Raw genomic sequence first — 16,614 nt, forward strand, 5'->3', positions numbered from 1 at the left:
TAGTCAATAGATAAAGTTCAATTGAAAGCCAGGCTAAAAAAGGCAGGTCTTGAGAGTTGATAACAACAAGGGTGAGCATGATGGACAAACGAAAGACACTATTATTGAGTCTGTTCTGAATCAGCATGTCTTCTCAATGTAACCTGACATCATAGTTTGTTTTTATCTAGCTATGCTGCACCTCACACTCGGCATGGCCACGCAAATCAGTGTGATGATTGTGGAGTGCAGAATAAAAGTGCGCGTGCGCATGTGTTTGTGTGTATGTGTGTGTGTGTGTGTGTGTGTGTGTGTGCGTGTGTGTGTGCGTACGTACGTGCGAGTGTGCGTGTCTGGCTGGACCTGACGATGGGGGAGGGACATCAGCAAACTTTTAGGATTTTTTTCCTTTCAAATGCTTTGTCTTGTTGTTTGTCATTTGTATCATTTTGTGCCCCCTCTCTCTTCTTCATATTTTTCCTCAGCAGCAGTTTGTAACTTATAATTGACGGATCATTGATCTGTCATTCCATCCACACGTAATCACATCAGATCAGTGGATGAGAGGAACAGCTGCTGAAAGTGAATGCAAACTTTTAGACCTAGCGGAATGAATGGTTAAGATTCATTTTTACTTCGCCTAATGTTCTACTGCTCCATCTGTGCCCAGACTATGCTCTGCGCTACGAGAGTGTGGTGTTACAACTGAAAGACATATATTTATATATAGATCATTAGATATATATTCCTGTTGATGGCCCAGCTCCAGAAATGGAAAATCTATTTTGGCAGCAGATGTTTTAATCATGGTGGGATGCCATAAATAAAAGAATGCGTGGGAAACCCTGGAGAGGACGCAGTGTCGGGCTGAAAATGGAAGAAAAGTTAACAATTCCGTGTGCAAGAAGAATGCAACAACATAGCTCTGATTTGAGCCTCAGACTGGCTTCTTCTCCGTAGCAACAATGGCTGAGACTCATGGACAATGTAGGAACTGTCCGCCATACCCTGACCGAAAAAAAACAGCTTTCTCAGAAACAAAGTTGAAATAATTAAATGTGGATGTCATTACTGAATGACATCCATAATGAAACAAACAACTGAAATTTGAATACAGACCAGGAAAGATGCTTTGTTTCCTGCTGATGCTGTCATCAGTCTTCTAAATCAATACTCACAGCTGGAAAGCTGCTACAGCTGGACTACCTCGCACTCTAGCAGGAGTTGTAACAAAGTGCTCTGACAAAATAGACTGGAATCAAATCAAACCAAGTCCGTTTGGGATCTAGTCCACGTCTGTGCTCCCAGCTCTGATGTGTTTGTCTTTGGTCAGCATGTTGCTGAGGCTGTTGTTGTTCTGCTGTGCTTGTTGGCGGGGAGATTGTTCTGGCTGTTAATCAGTGTAATAACGGATGAAGGGGATGCCGTTCTTTGGCCATACAACTTGTGTTCATTCCCTGACTGACTCTTGGCCAGTTCCCTGGTTGAGCCCTCTGAACTCGTGGAATTCCATTCATGAGGCCTTTTCAGACTAAACCCTCGGCCCTAAACTGGGGTTGGTGCTTTGTTTTTGTTTTTTTTACCTGGAGTACAAACATCATCGAGCACGTGATAGTAGATAAAGAGCCAGCTGGAATGTAGACTTTATTTTTCTGAATTTAGTATTTATTTTATGAAAATTCTGCTTGATTTATTTATTCAGCTGAAATTGAACGTGCTCCCTCTGTATGGAAGCTTCTGTCACATTATTCCACAGTGTGGTTTGTCCCTGCTGGGGAAACTCTCAGCTGTACAGCAGGGCCTGAAACTGAAGCAGAGTCATGACACCAGCATGCAGAACATTCGGCCTGTAGCACAGCCTTCTAGCAGCGTGTGTGTTTAGAAAGTGTGAAGTGTGCCTGGCAAGCAGTTCCTGAACTGAGATGTGCACAGATGCCGCCCAGCTCACACCTCTTCGCCCTGTCGCTCTCTCCCAGCATTCCTGCTCTGTGAGGAGACTCCCTGCATGTGTGGACTGAACCACAGATTTCACTCAAGTGGCACACTCAGTTTCTTACCGAGTCTACAAGGACCACAGTCAAACCCCCGACAAATGTCAGTGTCTACATTCACCAGACATCACTTTCTCTGATCAGCGAATATTTTTACCAGGTGTCAAAATGTCGTACTGTCTGGTATTGTGTTTGTGAGTCTGCGTGTGTGTCAGCATGGCAAAATGTTCTCCCAGTAACACTTATTGTTGCAAATCTACCACAGATGCAATTTTGAGTACTTTGCCGGGTGTTGTTATGTCTGTCTTAGTCTGTCTGTCTGCCTGTGGACAGATTTTGTCAGCACGATAACAGGGTGAGGAAAGGGTCTGGAAATGCATCTCTGCTCTCTGTAGACAATGTGGTTCTGTTGGCTTCTTCACACTGTGACCTTAAGCATGCACTGGGGACGTTTGCAGCTGAGTCTGAAATGGTCGGGAAGAAAGTCAGTACCTCCAAATCTGAGGTCATGAATCTGCTGGAAAATGGTGGATTGTCCCCTCTGGGTGGGGAGAGAGTTGCTTCCCCAAGATAAGGAGTTCAAGTATCTCTGGATCTTGTTCATAAGTGAGAGTAAAATGGATAGGCGGTTTGGCGTCAGCAGTGATGTGGGCTGAGCCAGACTGACAAGAGGGAGCTGAGTCGGAGGGCTAAATTTTTTATTTCATAGTTCATGTACGTCCCAGCCCTCACCTGTGGTCCTGTGCTTTGGGCAGTGGCAGAAAGAATGAGATTATGGATACAAGTGACTGAAATGAGTTTCCTCTGGAGGGTGTCTGGGCTCAGCCTTAGAGATAGGGTGAGGAGCTCAGACATTCGAGGGAAGCTTTGAGTAGATTGGCTGCTCCTTCATGTTGAAAGGGGCCAGTTGAGGTAGTTTAGGCATCTGATCAGGATGCCTCCTGGACACCTCCAGTTCAAGGTACTCTGGGCACGTCCAGCTGGAAGGAGGCCCCGAGGCAGACTAGAACATTCTTTAGGGATTATATATATCTTGGTTGGCCTGGGATCGCCTCGGGATCCCCCTAGAGGAACCGGAAAATTTTCCCGGGGAGAGGGATGTCTAGAGTACTTTGCTCAGCCTGCTGCCCCCCACAACCTGGACGGATGGATGGAGGGACAGACTGATGGATGGCGTCACAATCGTGTAAGATGCAATCATTAAACTTTACCAGTTTGTAGCTGAGATCAAAATGAAGGCCAAGTTCACAGATGGGTGTGGAGTTGGAGGGTAGGAAGGAGGCAAGGGGCCAATGCCCCTCATTACCCCCCTCTTTTCCTGTCTCTCATGAAAGAGGACACATTCCAGACAAACTGACTTGGACTAATTGATTTTATTCCACCCATTAATTTACTTTGCCTATAGGTACAGACACAATGTTGTGAAAAGGTTGGTAAGAACTGGTGCATTAAATGGTTGCTGTTTGACTGCCTTTAGCTGGCTACTCTTCGCATTCAGGAGTGGAGGTAGGCCGAGGATGGGGGAGAAGGGGGGATTTTAAGGTAATACCCTCCAATACGTCTCTGCAGTTGGAGTCACAGATGGCCATCAGCCAAGCTCCTTTAGTGACTACGACAATGGTGAAGCAGTCAGTGAATTCCATATGGTTAAGACCCAAAGCTTTTCCATGATGGGTCTTAGTGACAGAAAGGGCCACTCTCTTATTAGCCCATCTGGTCCTGGGCAGAGCTCTTTAGTGATTGCACACAACCACTGGGGTGTCACACCAGGAGCCCATCATCATAGGGATACAGATATTTTGGGAGATTAATTAATTGATGGCTCACATTTTCATCGGTTAAAATTTTGACTAATTCTTCTTCGGATCCTAAGAGTACAAGGTACAAAGTAACTTTATTGTTTTTATTCATTTATTCATTTATTCATTATTCATTTATTCATTTATTATGTTGTTTTTTTCCACACAGAAATGTATTTTTATCAGGGAAGTAAACTTAAAATTAACTCTAGACTAAGAACTCCTAAATAATAATGGATCATAATGATAAGTGATAATATTAGCTGGGTGTCTTGATATTAAAAAATAACACAAAAAAAGGCTTAATAATTATTTACCTTCAATAAATTAATTAGTAATTAATTAATTAGATTAATTGTTTCATCCCCACCTGTGGTAGCAACAAGCACTGGATTGACAACCTACTACCAAGGGGGTTTGAGAGCCCCCCCAAATAAAAAAACTACACAATTATATTTATATACAAATAAAAAAAATATATGATAAGTTATACCTTTATACCTTATTTTATAATTAAAGGAGCTTGCTAATGATAATGATCCTGATCCAACAGTAAGGGGTGGTAAATTGGACTCATGGTCTAACTCAGCGTCACCCTTTTTATTTTTGTTTTATTTATTTATTTATTGTTTTACTTTTGAGTGTCTCCCTCGTTTTTATCATTCTGTTACCCATTTAGTTTCATCATTCTGTGCTGCCTCTTCTAAATTTGGATATGTATTTGCGAGTCTGTGAACAAAGCGCAGGCAATACTGATCATAAATTATTTATATCCATCAGCAGCAGTTTGAGTGGATAATTGATCAGTTGATCCAGTTAGAGCTGATCGCATCGATTGATGAGAGCAGAAGCAGAGTACAGAGTGAGTGAAAGCAAACTTTTAGACCCAGCACAATGAATGGTTACATTTCATTTCCACTGAGTCTGGTGTTTTGTAGTGACAACAACATGCTGCAATAACAGTATGATTAGCGCTCCAAGAGTGTGGTGTAACTGCACAGCAGGCCTATATATAAATATATTTAAGTAGCACTAGAAAATTTGTTTTAGCTCGATAACAGTCACAATCTTTAAAATGACTGATAAATGTACCCTTTGTTTTCTTAAATGCCATATGTTGGATGGAAAAAGGTAACAGAGGGAGGAAGATAGTATAGATAATCACATCTGCTATGTTTGGCATTTTACCATAATTAATTTTGGGTTTTGATTTCAGCCCACTGTGACAGATATCTGGCAACTGTCTGATACCTGTCTCAGAGAGCTTTGGTCAAAAAATAGCTTCTATGGACCCTTGTTGTAGATATACCAACCACTGGGTCCAGTGGGCAATGAGAACCCCCATATAAAACACAGCATTATTATAACAGTAGTGTATTCAACTTTATTTAAAGACAATAGCAACTTTAACTGTATTGTAATTTCAGTTCATTCAATAATTTTGTATTTTAGTAGTTAACATTAGTTTAAAGGACATTTAGAAATATATAAAAATAAGATAAAGTAAAATGATGTAAAAAATATAATGTGTGTTGCTATATAACTAACTATTTTAAAGCCATATCGCCCAGCCCTACTGTGGATATAATGACTTAGTGGGTAAAGACAAATAATAGGCCCGTTAGAACAGTCTGGTCAGAAAATGACATCACTTTACTGTTATGCGGTCTTTAAAACCAGGAAAAGATAACACTTACCATATGACAATATCCAAAATCTAAGACTATATCCAGCCTCATAGTACTTTTTTACAGTGCTGCGGTGTACATTACAATGTATTTCGATGGGTGACCTTTCCCAGTAGAATTCACCAGCGATGGCAAACACTGTCCCCAGTTGATCAATGTCTTCCTGTCAGAGTTCTGTCTCAGTTGGTGCATCCTGCCTGTGTGTCTGTGGCTTTGACACCAGCCACAAACTCAATGACAGGAGACAGCACAATATCTGCCAACCCTGGTGAACACATAGGGGAATCTGTTGATGCCAGTGGGAACGTTTGGCTCTTAGCCAGTGAAAATCTTTATTTCATTAAATGCATCCAGGACAGTCTGGCAGCCCGTCACACAGCCCGGCTAGGAGACTGCAAACAGTGGACAGAACCAGGGATTCACCCACACGGTGTTAGAAAGCTGATGCACTGAAACCACTCAGAGCTAATAATCGGCCGTGGGCTGTAATACCTTTCCAGTGCATGAGACACTTATGCAGGATTTATGCTTCTGAGTTACCTGACATACACCTCTCCAAAAATGTAACCACCCGTCTGCACAACATTGACCTCCTGTTAATTTGAGACAGACCCTCTATGTATTTTTGTGGAAACAAAACTTTTATTTGCTTTAATTTCAGATAAGATGCAGTAAATTATGACGACAGTAATGTTCCACACTATGGCATGTTAAGTCTTGTTCTAATAACATTACCATATTGTATTTGTTGAGAGAACATGTCTATTATAAGAAAATTACTATGTCGTTGAAACTTGCAGCTTGTGTTTGAGATAAATTTTGTAATGTTATCCTTATTAAATGTTGCTGCTTTCCCTGCCTTCATATTTGAGAAAATTTCTGCTAGCCGCTAGGCTAATTCATACAATATAAAATGCCTTACGAGCCGATCACACCAATACGCATCGCTAGAAAAGCATTGCCAGCAATTTCAGACAAACTTACATCATGGCCATCGTGTCATTGCCTGCAACAGAAATTCTGCTTCATTAAAAGCTATTATAGAACCAGAAGGCAAACCATAAAGCTATGAAGCTTCATGAAAACCATCAGTGTTCTCAAAAGCTTCAGGGCACTTTAGCAGGGCAGCAAAATAATGATTTCAACTGCAGTTTAAATATTAACAGTTAAAGTTAAGCTTTATATTTAATAATTTATTTCATTATATTTATTGTTGCTCCCATTTTAAAACAGTGATGCATAAATCTTTACTAGTTAAACACATACATTATAAATAGGCCACGCTGAACAGCTGGTGCAACATGCTGCAGCTCTCCATTAGAGGTCTCATGTTCAAATTTTATCAGTGAATCAATGAATACACAGCACTGTAAGGATCCCCTCCAGCCTGTAACCATCCAAGACAAGCACAGCGTCCATTAGACTGGTTCTTTACTGTAGCTGTAACTGTGCCATCACCTCTGGCTTGGTCCTTTGCGTACATACACACAAACACACACATACACACAAAAGCCATTTTTTCAGGGTGTAGTCTGTGAATGAGGCTGTTGGCTTTGGAAATGTGCTGACGCTGCTTTAGAAAAGGCTGTGGTGGCCCAGTATGGTTTCTAAAGAGCAGGCCCAGACTCCCAAACCAAACAGCTTCTATCTGCTCTTCTCAGACATGAACGTGACACCACACCCACACCCAAAAACACACCACTTTCAGGGGTCTTTGAACCATCATCATTCAGAGAAGGATGCTGAAATACATCAAGTGAAAGCTAAAAATCATAGCTAGATTTCGTCCTTTGAGAACTAACTGTGCTTCCGCCACCCTCAAAACAGATGAAGTCAACTAAAAACAAAGAAATCTGTGAAAGAACTTGTGAAAAGACTACAGTCTAACACAGCACAGTGAATCAGCCTCAGCTGCAACCCCGAAACTAAATGTTGAACTGGCTGTTCCGGCACAAAATTGATTTGTAGAGTTAAGTGAAAAAATTGATTATTAATTCATGAATACATCCATTGTATTATATGTATCTAACAATACAGACATCCCTCTTTCCGCATGGATCAGACACAGGCCTGCAGCCATCTTTCTCTTTCTGTCCGTCCCTGTCTTTTTCCCCCCTCACTGTAATCATCAGCCTGTCTGTTCTGTGAAAGCCCCTCTCTACTTTGGTCACATCATGTCTTAGGTCATGAAATTTTCCAATGAAACTAAAATGTTGCTAACTTTTTTTTTCCACCACAAGCATTCTCCAAGATATTATTATTAACAGGGTTCACACAAGGTGCCTAAAGTGCTTGAAGTTTGAGGGAAAAAAAACAAGGACTACTTTAAAAATACATATTTACTGAATTTGTATCTAAAACAGTGACTTTAAATAGTTCTTCAGAATGTCCAACCACCATATTTCCCTCTGTTTGCCTCTATAATTAAAAAAAATGTCCAAGTTTAGTGAGTTGTTTTGCCTCTTAACACAGTTATTTTTGGAAGTTATGTATGTGATATTGCACTTACTTGTCTTTTTTTGGAAGTGACTGCAGTTGATTTCTTTTGATTAGGAAGACGTTTAGTTTACTAGTAACTAACTTTACAAAATAACATCTTAATGGTGCGTGTTCTTGTAAATCTCTAGTTAAAACCTAGTGGTTCCTAAGATGTTTGGAGGGACTTTACACAAAAACTTGGGTCTACCAATAACTGGCGCAGCACGTGATTATCTGACCCAGATAATGATCTTCTTTCTCCTCATCGTCTCGGTCTCTGGTCGTCTGGGTCTGCGAGCCCAGTGTTGGGGGAATTACATTCCAAAAAAGGTCCTGTGTTCTGTGTTTGGCTTGTGTAATGCACCTGAGCCTGCATGCCTTAAGAGAAGAATCTCCTCCAGTAGTGTTATGATGACCTTAATTGGCTTATGTGATAATATGCCGAGTTTAGAACTATTAATTATCCTGATAAGGTTGATTTACTTTGATTTATAAATGACAGCGATCACAATTTGGACATATAAAATAACAGTGCATGATCAAAGTTTGTTTAAATAAATGAAATATTCAAAAAAAAAAAAAAGAAAAATGCCACATCATTCAGCTGAGTGGACAGAAAGAAAAAGATGTCTCAAAATGTTTTAGTCATTGATACTAGGCATACTAATAGGCATTAAGATTTACATTTATATGTTATTGTACACAATATTACAGACTAAGTGGGAACTCTAAACCTTCCGTCTGAAACTCATCACTGAATTATGACTGATGACACTCATGCAGAACTATTTTCTCCATATGTCAGCTGAGGATGACATAGTGCTGTGCACAACAATAGTTTTTTAGGCTGCACACAGATATACATATATCCATGTTGTATTGCACACACACACAGACACAGACACACACACACTGAGCTGTATAGCTGCTGGTTTTTGACAGTGTCCATATGTGTGCAAAAGGTGATGCGGGAGGTAATTACACAGCTAATGGGATTGGAGGGAAAGGGGTGGAGGCGGCATGTGTCGGTGCTGTGTGGAGTGTCATTGTCACAGAGTGGGATGCTATGAGCTGCTTGTTTCTTTTACTGGGACTTATATGTGGGAGAAATAGTGAAAAAAGGCTGATAGCTGACTATATGAAATGTAGCTACTAGCAGTGAAGCTAATGTGGGCAATGTGGGCTGCGTTCAAATCAGTTTGAAGGAATTGAATGTTACATGTCATTTTATTTATTTGAAAATTCAACATCGTTAATTCAGTAAGAATATTAATTTCATAAAGACTTATGCTTCAAATTGATTACGGCTGTGCCTAATGATTTTCTTTTATTTTCCATGAATCTGTTTCACAATTGATTGGCTGACCCTTTGGTCCATAAAATGTCAGACACTTGTCCAACAAAAGAAGCCCATCTTGATTTCCTGTAGCCCTGTTTGACATCAGCAAATTATTATTAATTATTCAGTTTCATCTCAAAAAAAGCAATTCACATTTTAGAAGCTGGAACATTTATAAGAAAAAGAAGGAAAAAAGATGCGTCCAATTTTTAAAGTAGTTGCAGTTTACAATTTTTTTTGTTGTTAAACATATTTTCTGGGGCGTTTTTGGATGACATGCAGCAAAGGGCCAAGGCTGGAGGACAAAGCCTCTATAGATGGGGCTCCCACTCTATCCACTGAGCTGCCAGGTTCCCCAGCAAGTTGTAAATTTTTTTCATTATTTTTATGTCCTATCATCAGTGACAGCCGGAGGTGTTGTGTTTTCAGGTTGTCTGTCCATCCATCTCTTGATATGTCCTATTCGTGTGAACACAATATCTCGACAACAACCTGAAGGAATTTCTTTAAATTTGGCACAAACGTCCACTTGGACTTCATGATTACTTAATTTTGGAGGTCAAAGGTCAAGGTCAATGTCGCCTTGTGTCTGTCTCATTCTCGTTTATGTGATCTCAGGAATGCCTTTGGGGTATTTCTTCAAATTTGGCAAAAATGTCCACAAGGACCCAAGGATGAACTGATTAGATTTTGGTGGCTAAAGGTCAAGGTCACAGTGACCTCACAAAACATGTTATTTGGCCATAACTCAAGAATTCATAAACTTATTATGACAAAATGGCACCCAAATAGGATATATTGATGAACTGATGACAATCTTTAGTCAAAAGGTCAAAGGTCGACTTCCATGCAATGATCATGTTCAGCTAAAACTCTTTCTGGCATTTACTCAACACTATAACTCAGAAACAGAAGCAGACAGTTGGTCAGAAACTGAGTTGATGACATGAATCTTGAAACTGATCCGTGCTGGTGCTGTGAGGCATCCATGTCTTGTAGTTTGTAACTTTGTTGCAGGAACATCCATATTTGAAGTGTTGTCACCTACCGTGGCGACATTAAAGTCTGGACATGCATTAATAATAATAATAATAACTTTGTTTGTATAACACCTCTCATACAAGGAATGCAGCCTAATGTGCTTTACAAGAAAGAAATTACATGCACTTAGTGCTTCACTTTAAAAGACATAGAAAGCAAAAAGACATAATAAAACCTGCATGTAAAAATAAAATAACGTCAGACTAGAATACATAAAATGCATCTTCAAATGCATAAAACCCACTATATAATACTAGTGAAGGTAAGAAGAAATAAGGGTAGAAAACTGAATGCATAGAATGCATAACATAAGATGGAAAATAAAATGAAACCTCCTGACATTACTAATAAAAATAAGAAAAAAATACAGTGTTTAAAATGCATGCAAAATTAAGGAAAATACAACATCTTAAAGATGTGCAGCAGCATTAATGTAAACCTCACCTGCAACCTGACTGGTTTGCAGAAGCAAGAAGTGCAACACAGTAATTCAAGTTGCATTTGATATACAGTACAAATCATTTTGAAGATGAAGAAACCAGTTGCACCATCTCTGCTGGGATCAGGGTATCAGAAACTGTTGTAGCTCCCGGCTGCATCGTCCCCATGACTCTCACATGAGGCCAGCTGAGGATGAGGCAGCTCAGCGTGGCGCTTCAGGCCCAGAGCTGCTTGTCATGCTCTGTACCCTCATACAGTCCTTTATGGCCACCAAACAGTCTGATTCATTATCTTTTATTCTCATGCCTTCAGTTCTTGCTCTTAGCTGTGGTTTAATAATGAATGTGAACGATGCTCACAAATAGATATCTCTTTGCTCTCGCTAGCCTGACCCATAATTACTGTTTTCTCTGGCCCTGCAGTACAGCGTGATCACAACAGTCTTCTCTGTGAAAGTCTGAGAACCTTCAGGTGTTTGTTGGTTTATTTTAAAACCCAATAATTCTTCAGTTCTGCTTTATGTCAAACACTGTGATCACTCAGAAACCTTAGGGATGATGATGATTTTATTTTTAAGTTTCTTTTCTTCAGCCTACTGCCAGTACCATCAGGTTTAGCATTTACAGAGTTGTTTCTTCCCTCTGTTGTTGGTGTCAATATTGGAAATGTCCGATGAACTGAAAACGACTTTTTACAAAAGCTAAAACAACTCAAACAACTCAGTCCACCAAGTCTTCATCTCAGTTTCTAGCACAGCATGAATTTACTTTCCCTCATCTGTATGCACATCTCTTGTGTTTATGCCACATTTTGCTCTGAGATGTGAAATACAACTGAAAGGCAGCATTCACCATCTTTGGAAATTGTCTGGTCAGCTATGTTGTTCCACATGTGTTGGTCTGATCAAGTTCAAACATTAGATTATTATCAGTATAGGAAGATTATTTAGGCATTTTATTTAGTAGAGGATCTACAGGGGGTAATGTAGTTATTCTTTTATAAGAGTGTAGTATTGGCACTTTGCAAAAAGAACCTGAAGACCTAGGAAACGTTAACTGTTGTGCTTATACTGAAATTTGCAGGTGCAAGCACTGTACAGGTTTCATTTATCAGTTGTTTGCATGTGAGATGTTTTTAGGGAGTTTCATTCTAAAGTGCAGCTGAAATCAAATTTAGTCACCCTCTTTGTAGTTAAATGAATGCTGTGTGTTTTTTTAATTTCTTGGTAGTTTTTATTAAAGGGAAGTAAGAAATATTTGGAAATATCAGACATGTTTATAGTGTGGTAGCTCACCTGGTAAAGCTGGTTCAACCTGCAGCCCTGTGCTGCATGTCATCCCCTCCATCTCCCCATTTCACGTTTAATCTGTCATATGAAATAAAGGCAAAAGCCTAAAAACACAATAGTATCTTAGAAATGCTTCTTGTCGTGTTAGCCAGCTGGAGTAATGTGTCTGTATCCGTGGGGCCGTTTACACAGCAACGGTTTTTGCATGAACAGTTGAACTTTTGTTGTGATTTGGCCTTTCGACAGTGGTGTTTGGGGGCTTGAAAATGCAAACTTTTGAAACCGGGTTCCAGAGTGTAATCTCTTGAAAACACCAACCCTTCCGTCGCCATGTAATGTGGCAATGTGCTGCTGATCTTGTGAGAACGGTGACGTCACAGTCGCACTTTGCGCATGCACATGATGTTCTTCTATGGTGTGTCATTAAAAAGTTACACAGCCAACTACTGGCCTGGAATGCATACTACAGCGTTTTTGGTTGTTTTTGCAGATCCGTGCACATGAGGATCGTTTTCACAATGTTATCATATGAATTTTTGATTTTTTAAAATTTTTTTTACACCAAGGAAAGATTTTCTGGTTTTAAGTAGGGCTGTTCTAATGTGGGCGGTGTTTGATTGACAGCAGCTGGCGGGCTGCCAACGTTACAGAGTAGGAAAGGGGGACAAGGTCAAGAAAGTTGTGCTGTAGTCTTCTGGACAGACATAGTGCTGTTAGTAGTACTGAAGAGTCAGGACCACAGCAGCATCTAAGCAGACTTACTTGCTGTTTAATATGCTGCAGCTGAGCAGCTAATGAGCTACATTACCTGCAAACTGACATTAGCAGTGCACTCTTCCTAGTGCATGTTTGATTGGTCACTTGACTCTTTTATCAAGCAAAGCTGCAGGACAAGATGTGTGTCCATATATCTGTAAGTTTGATAAGAAAGAGGCAGTATCTATAGTGTCTCCATCTATGTAGACAGATACCCAATGGCAGTCAGTCAAATTCATGAATAATCAGGGAGCTACTTCATCAAACCAAAACAAAATAAATGAAAAAAATAGAATTTTTAACCTTTTGGCTTTTCTCAGAGGACTTGCTTTCATCTGGACTTTAAGTTAAATCATTGAAAGAGTTTGAAGTGTCCCTTGCAATAATGGACAGTATATGAGTACACTTACTCAAGTATAGGGTTTAAGTACAAATTTGATGTACTTTTAAACCTTGTTGTGTCAGAGCCTCTCAATTCTAGTATCCTGATGTTGTCACTCTGCTGTCTAAGATGACGGCAGATGCACAGAGAGTAGACAGGATGTGCTGGATCACAGTGTCAGTCTGCTGCCGTCACCTCCCTCATAGCATGCTGTATTATCTCACTGTGCTGCAGAAATGACCAAGAGCAGAGCTAAGGCCGAAATGTCAGCCAGGAAGTGTGTTTTTCAATTGTTTGTGACGTCAGTAGGTGTTTGCTTCCTTTCACAGTCAGTACATTTACATGATGTTATAAAAAGTTCATGTAAACAGAGGATGGACTTGCGTTTTTAATTTTGAAAAAAAGTGAGGGACATACAACTCGAAAAGGAAGTATTAGTAGTAGCCCCACAACACCGGCACAGAAGCTAAGTGATGTCCGGCTGTGGACGAAGCCGCAATAAAACATATTTTAGACACATAAAATAAAAAATCCAAACCAGTTTAAGAGTACACTATATTTGAATCTTGTCTCCTCGTAACCTTAACCTTGCACAACAGCTAATGGAGGCAGCAGTAGAGCAACAGCTCTGCCATTCAGTGGAGTGAAAATGTTTTTCTCAGTGGGGTCGGTGTTTTTGATATAAAAGCATCAAATCCCTGTCAGTAAGGGCTGTCTTACAGAAAGGCAAAGGGGTGCAAATAATGTAAATAAAGTGCAGGCTACACTTGATACAACTGATACTGATTTTTTTAGGTGACTTAAAAACTAATCAATTAAGGCAGAGTTTGCTCAGCGCGGTGTGATTATACGTACGTGACAGCTCAGGACCAGTGTCATATTATTTATCATGTGGGACAGGACTTTGTTGTCTATTGACAGTTTGCCATGGCCAGCAGGCACAGACAGCAACCAGTCCAATCAAAATGGGAACAATGGCCTTGTATCCAGCTGACTCTGAGCTGGCTGCCTGCTGTGTCGCTCTGCATTAAACCCCCTGGATCGTTTACAGGCGTTAACATTTGTTGAAACTTAACACTGTTCCTCTTTGGTGGCTCAGAGACCAAGAACAACATCCACAGCTCACAGATCAAGTTTCTACATTCTCTCTTTCTTCCATCTGCTCTTTCTGTCATCTGTAGTTCTGACAACCTCGAGGAAAAAGTTTTCTATTTGATATAATCTTTAAATTCCAGTTACATTTATATAAAGTCACACTGAAAAGATGAATTTTGGCCACATTAAAAGAAGAAGAGCGGGCAGTTTTGGCCGGTCGGTGTGAGTGAGTCTTGGCTGCAGATGGCTCAGGATGCAGCCAGGATGCTGCTGCTGATTATTGGAGCATTGACTGCCAACAGCAGCCACAGGGAAGGCACGATGTTGGCTTGTCATCTCCATCACCAGCTGCATGTCAGAGGATTTCCCCTGGGCACTGTGCACGTGCGCACACATGGCGCTGTGGTGGTCACACGAGAACACCTTGGAGCCTGGAATCAAACTGGGTCAGGCCAGATGGTTGAAAGAGAAAGGGAAACACCGCCGACAGCAGCCACATAATGTTTTTAACTTGTGTTTTTATACCAAGCATTTACACAGAATACACACCCGGGAACCTGGAGTCGGCCTCTGCTTGTTGGCTGAGAAATGTCTGATGCCACAGTCCTTTTAACCCTTTAAAACCTGGATTTACCTCACTTTCCTGTGCGAGTTCGAATGCCTTTCACCAGCATGTGCAAAGTTGGCAATGGGCAACTTGGCAAGAAATGTCCCGACGCAAGGGAAAAATTCTGAAAATAAACTTTATTTGTAATTATTATTGTTAGGGATGTGCCGATCCAACATTTTCAGTCTTGATACAGATACCCGGGCTTTTCGCATCGGTCAATACCCGACACTGATCTGAGACCATAGTTGAATGAATAAACTGTGTACCTCAGCATGTGGAAGAGACTAAAGGCATCAAGCTTGGCTTGAACATTACTTAACTGTGTAAAATGAAATGTAACAAATTAACACATAGATATAAATGTGCTTAATTGTTATTTATTTGTTTGTTAGTAAAAAAAAAAACAATTGTGCACCGGCAGCAACTTGGAACAGCAGGAAAGGAAAGGAAAGGAAAGGAAAGGAAAGGAAAGGAAAGGAAAGGAAAGGAAAGGAAAGGAAGGGAAAGGAAAGGAATCAAACTTCTTAAAATAAATCAAATATAGCAACTGAAACTAAGAATAAATAAGTAGCTTGAATAACTTGGTTAAACAAACAATAATCAAAGTTCTCTGTCAATATTCAGTGCAAACAGGAATTCAAAATTAAATAAAAAAGCTAAACCAGACAATAAACAGGTAACTTGGCCAAAAACACAAACAGTAAATAAGCTTATTTGTAAATTACATTGCAAATAGCCGTCAAACTTTTTGGGTTAGCAAGCGTGAAATATACCTCCATGCAGCTGACTTTTAGGCTCGCTCCATGTTGCTGCTCATGTTTTTTGTGAGTGCTCAATCCACACAGCACGCAGAAACAGTGCGTGAGCGTCACCGAACCTGTTGTTGTTGTTGTTGTTGTTTAGTTTAGTTTACGGAGCCTGTGTTCCTGAGCAGCACTGATCAGGCATGTCTCAGCCGCGGCACATCTAGAGAAACAGAGACTTGCTGATTTTTTTCTGCTTGCCACACAGTTTTCTGCAGAAATAGACTGTAGAATTGGCATTTTGATAATTATATTGACTGTATAGCATTTTTACCACAGTTTAAAAGTCTCTCTCAGCCTCAGACACGAGGAAATACAAAGCTGTCTGTTTCACTCAGCCTTTCCTGCTCCTGCTTCACACTTACTTTTTTCTTGCAAACTTTTGGACCTTTTCTTCCTAAGTTGCTCATTGTCTTCATCTTGTGTTTGTCAAAGAAATAGAGCTCATTTGCTCAGGTTTCAAAGGGCTGAGAGTCAGTCTCAATCCTCCCTACCAGTGTTTTATAAAGTCTACTTTTACTTTCCACTTGTACTTAGTATTTAGATGTTTTTGTCTGCCGTTCTTGCAGCCAGTTAACAGCTGTGCCTGTAATCATTTGGCCCAGACATTTTTACTTGCTCAGTTTTTTTTTTAGTTTTATTCATCTGGTGCTGCTTTGATGCTGTCTTCAGTAACGGCTCTGTTAAAGCTTACAGTACAGCCTACATTAAAGGATGAATCCCATTTACTCACTGTTGCTCCTCAACTCTGGGACAGTCTCCCAGAAAGTCTCAGAGAAGCCAAATCATGCTCATCTTTAAATGCCCTTCATTTTCTTAAACTTTGTCTGAAAGGAGAACACCACCAAAGTGAGGAATTCCAACATGTGGAGCCGCGGGGGGCTCAGTGGGTGGAGCGTGCGCCCCATGTTCAGGGGCTATGTG

The 16,614-nt window shown here is 40.3% G+C and overlaps 1 protein-coding gene across 1 annotated transcript in view; it reads left to right on the forward strand.

Moving 5' to 3' along the window:
• The window catches only part of stk17a (serine/threonine kinase 17a), a 38,512-nt gene that overhangs the window by 4,024 nt on the left and 17,874 nt on the right, over positions 1 to 16,614 (forward strand). The gene's annotated exons all lie outside the window — the stretch shown is intronic.

Source organism: Plectropomus leopardus, chromosome 21, assembly GCF_008729295.1.
Source record: "Plectropomus leopardus isolate mb chromosome 21, YSFRI_Pleo_2.0, whole genome shotgun sequence".
Taxonomy (NCBI): Eukaryota; Metazoa; Chordata; class Actinopteri; order Perciformes; family Serranidae; genus Plectropomus; species Plectropomus leopardus.